The following is a 7,500-nucleotide window of genomic DNA, read 5'->3' as shown; positions in this document are numbered from 1 at the left end:
TTTTTATATATTCATTTATCATTATTATTATTATTATTATTAATTTTTTTTTTTTTTTTTTTGCAATATTTGGAAATTGTAGCCAACACATGCTCTGCATACGACCTTCGAAAGTTTGGGTCAGGTTGTTAAATTTACGATCACAATTTTAACGATATCGTAACGTGGTTACGATGGTCATATATTCTGCAGACACACGAAGGAACAAACGGTCACATGTTTAAGCCAGGTGTTGTCACTATATTGTAATTATATTATGATGTCTCCAAGAATATCTCTGTAACGGCAAAGATTCACTGATATATTGTTCTTGAACCAATCCTTCTTGATCCTTTCGACCCAAAGAAAACCCGCAGAGCGGCAATTCAAAACGTTATTAGACGTTTGGTGCCTCAGGGTAGTTAATGCCGCAGCCATTCCTTGATCTTTCTCTCCACCGCAATGGAGTTAGACAATAAGAAAATTACATCAGTAAGAAAGAAAGACATCTCATCAGGTTCGTTGTCTGTTTGTCTTTCTTCCTTTCTTTTTTAAGGGTTTGTCCCCTGACTGTAAGAGAAGGTTGATCGTGTCCTCTACAAAAATGTACTTTGTTCTTATATACAAAAATTTTGAGGCTGATTGCATATACAAAGAGCACACACACACACACTCACACACACACATGCACATGCACACGCACGCACACACACACACACACACACACACACACACACACACACACACACACACACACACACACACACACACACACACACACACACACACACACACATACACACACACACACACAAATATGAACGTTTGTACACAAATACACGTACATTGGTTGGTGATGGGGGGGAGGGGGCACCTTCTCTCCATCTTTCTATCTTGTCTTCTCCGGGCTTCCCATCTCGTGGCAAACATTCAGTAACACAGTTGTCTCATCTCCCATCCTTCTTTTTGGCTAACTTTCCTGCCCGGTTCCATTTCCGCTCCCTTATTCCCCACACAATGTCTCTCGCCCCAGTTTGCTCTCTCACCCAAATTGTCCTCTTCCTGAATTTCAGTATTATTCTCAGCATTTTTCAGTTTTAATGTCTCACCTCCATGGATCGTAGCTAGCATTAGACAGTGAATATAAATTTTCTTTCAGAAAGAGACCTTCTCGTAATGGTAATATGTTTATCAAACCTTTTCCAACCAATTATGATACGCTTTTTTATTTCAATTTTATATTGGTTAGTTGTTTTTAGTATATGACCTAAATAATTATACGCTTCAGCTTTTTGAGATTATCATCGGTTATAACTGTTCTCCTTCAAACTTTCGAGTCAAAGATTATTATTATTTTTTTTTTTTATAATATTCAATTTAAAACTTACTTTTAAGTTGTTGTTCAGATTACTCGGCACATTTAGCCAATCTTCTATTTCTGAAATGAAAATAATACCATTCGAAAATCTGTAGTAATTGAAGTATTTCCTATAGATGCAAAAGTCTTTTCATTCCCAACTCAATTCCATGAAAAGCTCTTCCAGGAACACTGTAAATAGCTTGGGTGAAGCTGTATCGACTTGATCTACGTCTTTCTTGAATCTTATCTTTTATGTACTTTTATGTTGTGGAGTTACAACAGTCTATAGTCTATGGTCTATAGAACCCTTGCACAGTGTTAACTTGTACCTTGTTTGTTTATATACGTTTGTTTTACCATTTGTTCTACCGAGTCGAATGCCTTTTCGTAATCGACAAAAACTAAATACAAATAGTTTCCTCAACATGATTTTCATTTCGTTTCCTTTTATCTAATCTTTGTCTTTTATTGATAAGTTTGTCCATTATAGCTCTATTTTGCCTCTCCTGGTTTTAATCTTCATATTCTTTCTTTTCATTAAGTCACTTGTTACCTTGGGGTATTTGTGTCTCTGATATCTTTATACTCCCTACTTAATCCCTAATGATGATAATTTTTTATTCATAATCCCTCGCTATTCCTTAGAGCCTGAAATTTGTTTTTAATTTCTAAGCGAAATTCCTTTTTGTTATCCTTTAACCTCGCAACGCTTATTTTCTTCTCAAAGATTTGTGTATTTCTCTCAGCTTTGATACTGAATTTAGCTGTGCAACCTACCTTTCTATGATCAATATCTATACTTACTTTGTTCATATCGGTAAAATTGCAATAATTTATCTCGGGTCATCGGACGTAATGATGAAAACAATATGCTTTGGTTTCCCCAACACTGATGATTAACTAGAAAGTTGTCACTCCCTCAGTAATTTCTCGGTCTCCTCCTCTTCCTCTTCCTCTTCCTCTTCCTCTTCCTCTTCCTCTTCTTCCTCCTCTTCCTCCTCCTCAAATCCCCACCTTCATTGTGCCTGTCCTCTTCTTTGCATTCCCCTGTCTTCTTACCTCACCCTACCGAACTCCACCCTGTCAAATCTCACTTTATCTCACCTTGTCTCACATTCCTTTCTGTTTTCCTTTCTTCTACTCTGTCTTTTCACCTCCTCTCCCCATAACCCTCTTACTTACTTACTTACACACACACACACACACACACACACACACACACACACACACACACACACACACACACACACACACACACACACACACACACACACACACACATATATATATATATATATATATATATATATATATATATAAGTCTAAATAAAAATATTCTTCTAAAAAACGCTGTGGAAGTCGGGGACAGGTGGTATTACGGTGACACTTTGTCCTAAAAAAATTCTTGAAAAAGCGCTTGGGTAAGTCGGGGTCAGGTGGTATTCTTCTTCTTCTTCTTCTTCTTCTTCTTCTTCTTCTTCTTCTTCTTCTTCTTCTTCTTCTTCTTCTTCTTCTTCTTCTTCGCCTTCATTCTTCTTCTTCTTCTTCTTCTTCTTCTTCTTCTTCTTCTTCTTCTTCTTCTTCTTCTTCGCGTTCCTCTTCTTCTTTTTCTTCTTCTTCTTCGCGTTCTTCTTCTTCTTCTTCGCGTTCTTCTTCTTCTTCTTCTTCTTCTTCTTCTTCTTCTTCTTCTTCTTCTTCTTCTTCTTCTTCTTCTTCTTCTTCTTCTTCTTCTTCCTCGCGTTTTTCTTCGCGTTTTTCTTCGCGTTCTTCTTCGCGTTCTTCTTCGCGTTCTTCTTCACGTTCTTCTTCCTCGCGTTCTTCTTCGCGTTCTTCTTCGCCTTCTTCTTCGCATTCTACTTCGTGTTCTTCTTCGCGTTCTTCTTCGTGTTCTTCCTCGCGTTCTTCTTCGCGTTCTTCTTCGCGTTCTTCTTCGTGCTGGGGATCCCGTGTTGGGGTTCCGCCCCGAGGCCGAGGCCGAAGGGGAAAACGAGGGATTAGAGCGCGGAAAGCTGCGGCCGTAGGCCGCTGTTTGCGCAGCCAAGCCCCCGGCGAAGCCGGGAAGGGCGAAGCCCGCGGCTTGTATATATATAAAATACACTTTCTCCTTTTCTCACACTATCTTCTAAGACTTCTGTTATGATGTCCTTGGGCTGCTCACGACAAAAGGGTGGAAGAAGGAGGAAGTTAGAGGAAGGAGAAAGGAAGGAGGATAGACAGAGCAAGATGTGGAGTAGGAGGTTCCATACATGAGTACATATTCTTTTTTTTTTTTTTAATTCCTCTTGTGACATTTAAGTCTTCACTCAAAAACAAGGCAGCATCCTTTTTATCCTATTTTAAACCTCATGGTACTGAAGGCGTACCACGGAGATGAATGAAATGGTCTGGCGACAGTTAAAATTCAGAAAAATCCCTCCCGGTTCGTAAAAGATAAATGGAAACAGGCCCTGATCCATTTGCTTCCCAGTAGATCTCACGAAAATCAATAGAACCTCATAGTCGCAAGAAAAATACAACTCTGTACAGAAGTAGTTGGAGTACTATTTCATGGTGTCATATCTCTCCTTGTGGGAATATTACATCAGAAAATATAAACAAATTTTCCCAAAGGAGAAAATAAAGCGCGTGGCAAAGTAGAACATTCTTGTGTTCCGTTCATCATGGTTAAGACTATCTAATCATCCTGATCTCTTGTGTACTGTGTGGTAGCTTTCTTTTTATCTGGCTGTCGACTAGTAGCCCTATGGATAACAAGAGGGTTATAGCCTCTCTTGATTACCCTCATCTCGTTGTGTCTTGGCTGTCGCCAGGTAATTCTATTCATCTCCTCCGAGCCTTAGGACTCTTCGCAAAGGGCTGTATATGGTACAATTCAAATTCGTCGTATTTGTCAGCATTCCAGACACTTACCCAGCGATGCAATCAGCCCCCATAATTGGCTCTAGAGACCTCGTTTGACCTATTCACTCTGAGAATCTGGCCCGAGCCAGTGGCCGTCGGTAACTGAATTTTGGGCCAAAATTGGAACTCAAGTGAGCGAGGTTCAACTCGTCTTCGATGCTGATTGGCTGAGTCCGATGCTGGAATGGCGCGAAGCCAATCAGCATCGTAATTGTGTTTGGAAATAACGCCTCCGATCGGTTTGCTTCGATGCTGGAGGCCTGTGAGATTGGGGTCGTTATCTTCCTTATCATTAGTGGGATTGTTATCGTTAGTGGCGTTGTTCTAACTCCTGGGACTGGTCTCGACCATTTTGGCCGTAGATGGGGCGAGTCTGGCTATTCTGTGTTTTTAGCTTTCTTTCAATGATTATACTAACTTTTATAGAAGCAAAAAGTTCACGTGAAGAGTCGAAGAAAGATTTGATTTGGCCTTCCCCCCTTATAAAAGGGAAAAAATAATTGGTATATACATACATTTCCTAACGCAGCTTATCATTAATCTTTGCCAAGGTTTAGATTGAAGACAAGGGAAAAAAATTCTAGTAGAAATTTGTGATAGACATTGTCAGCGTATCTTTACTGCTCTAGGCAAGATTCAATGAATAGGCCAACAACATTAAATAACTATACTTTTTCGTGATGGCGTCATATATCCAATGACGTCATATTTGTTATGACGTCACATTTTGTGATGACGTCATATTTTGATGACGTCATATCCAAGACATCACTTTCGTGATGCCGTTACTTCTGAAAAAGGAATTCACATGTGTTGTTGGTCATATTGAATCGACAATGGCTTCAATTATTTATTCTATTTCAAGCTCTCAGACCCTCCAACAGATTTCTTGTACTATTTGGATTTGCACAAGTGACCTGATTAAGATAGAAGTAAATATTTTCTTTCTTTTTTTATTAAGAAAATGTGGAATTTTGGTGCGTGCTGTGCGTGCCAACATCATGACTGACCTGACACCTGTCCATATTATCAATGAAGCTGATTTGCCTTGGAATTTTCTTTACTCCCTACTCGTGTATATATGTATGTATGTGTGTATGTATGTATGTATGTATGTATGTATGTATGTATGTATGTATGTATGTATGTATGTATGTATGTATGTATGTATGTATGTATGTATGTATGTATGTATGCATGTATGTATGTATGTATGTATGTATGTATGTATGTATTCATGCATGTATGTATTTGTATATGTATATATACCCACATATGAAATAATTTATATATGTGCGTACATATACAATATCTGCATCTTTGACCGGTCAGTGACATAATACTGGACCCCACTTTCAAACTCGTGAGGAATACGTTATCTGATTATTCATTTATTATTTTTCTACATTTTGAATGGTTTCTGAGTTTAGCTGTTGCGTGTAGGATTCTACTGTTACTAAATTGAATGATTAGTAGGCGGGATGGTATTGGGCTGGAGGTGCGTGTGATTTCTTTGTTGTTTTGTCAAAATAATTTGTGGGCTGTCAAATAGAAAACGGAATCTATAACTGATCCTTATCGTCTAACACGTGTTTTGTCTTAATCACTGTTTGTTTATGAAGAATTGGCATGCATGGACAAGTGGGTGACACGGAGATGAATATAATAGGCTGGCGCTTGTAGAACGAAAGGAAAAGGGCCAATCATCATGGAAGGGATCAACCGATATGAACAAAATTGCCTGGAGGTATTCAGAATGAATAAGAAAACAACATACGAAACAAAGGTGCTAGTGATTTTATTCTGCCTATCGTCAAACAATTCCATTTACACTAAAGTTCTCTCTGGGATTTTTTATCAGCCAATCAACGATGTAACGATGATAGGGTTTAACATCACAAACTCCCCCTTTCCGAAGACTAGGACGATGCCTCTCACAAACGACTTGGTACCGTGGAATTTAATGAACCATTCCCTTGGTTCAACTTCGCCGGTGGCAGGATTCAAACCGCCATCCCCTCGACCTTCGCCGCAAGTAACGACACCGTAACCCTCTCAGCCAGCGAGAAGGTAAGCAGATGTGGGAGAGAAGCATCCACACGCGTCCCTATTTTACTTCTTCCCGCTTTGCCAACTCACTGTTACTGCCGGTTCATCCCAGACCGTCCCCTCTCACGGAGCACGATCATTAGTGGAAGTGTGTTGCGCGTGTCCACAGGTACATATATTCTCTTGCACGCTGATGATGAATTTTTATGCTCTCTCTTTACAATATTATTCATGACACAGGTACTGTGAATTTTAGAATTAATGTTTCTGTTTGTCTCTTCCAGTGTAGATGTGTATGTATGTATGTATGTATGTATGTATGTATGTATGTATGTATGTATGTATGTATGTATGTATGTATGTATGTATGTATGTATGCATGTATGTATGTATGTATGTATGTATGTATGTATGTATGTATGTATGTATGTATGTATGTATGTATGTATGTATGTATGTATGTATGTATGTAACTTTGTATGTATGTGTATACGTATGCATATATTTATGTATCTTTGTATGTATGTGTATACGTATGCATATATTTATGTATATGTTTATATATGTGTGCGTATGTATGCATGTGTGTGTGTACATGCGTTTATGTTTGAGTATGAGTCATCGGACCACACCTGTGACACGCACAACTTGTCGAGCTTTTGGTATAATCTGATGACATGAAGCTGAGCAACGCGTAAGCTTGGCTTGGCGTGGAGAATCAGGGAGGAGGAAGAGGTGAGAGAAGAGGTGAAGGAGGAGGAAAAATAGGGGCAGGAGGAGGAGGAGGAATAGGAGAGGAGAAGGAGAAAGGGGAGGAGGAGGAGGAGTGGGAGAAGGAGGAGGAAGAGAAAGAGGAAGGTGTTGGAAATAAGGTGGGGGGATTACATACTCCAGTATTGATAATGATGTTCATGATAATGGTAATGTCAATAAGAACATAAGAACGAAGACAAAGACGAAAACAAGACGGATGCAAAGAAGAACAAAAATCAAAATGAAATAGAAATAAAAAGTAAATAAAAAGAAGAGGAAGAAGAAGAGAAAAACGAAAATAACGAAAAAATAAAGAGAGAGAAAAAAAGAAGCAGAGTAGTGGTGGAAGTTAAACGGGACAAATATTTCCCTGCGTCTGGAAAGAAAATAAGGAAAAAAAAGCGAAGACAAAGAAGATTGAGAAAGGAGATGAGGAGAAAGATGGAAACGAGAAAGAG

This window comes from Oratosquilla oratoria, chromosome 1 (assembly GCF_046742065.1).
Source record: "Oratosquilla oratoria isolate Oo_2021 chromosome 1, ASM4674206v1, whole genome shotgun sequence".
Lineage (NCBI taxonomy): Eukaryota > Metazoa > Arthropoda > Malacostraca > Stomatopoda > Squillidae > Oratosquilla > Oratosquilla oratoria.
Note: the sequence above shows the minus strand (reverse complement) of the source record.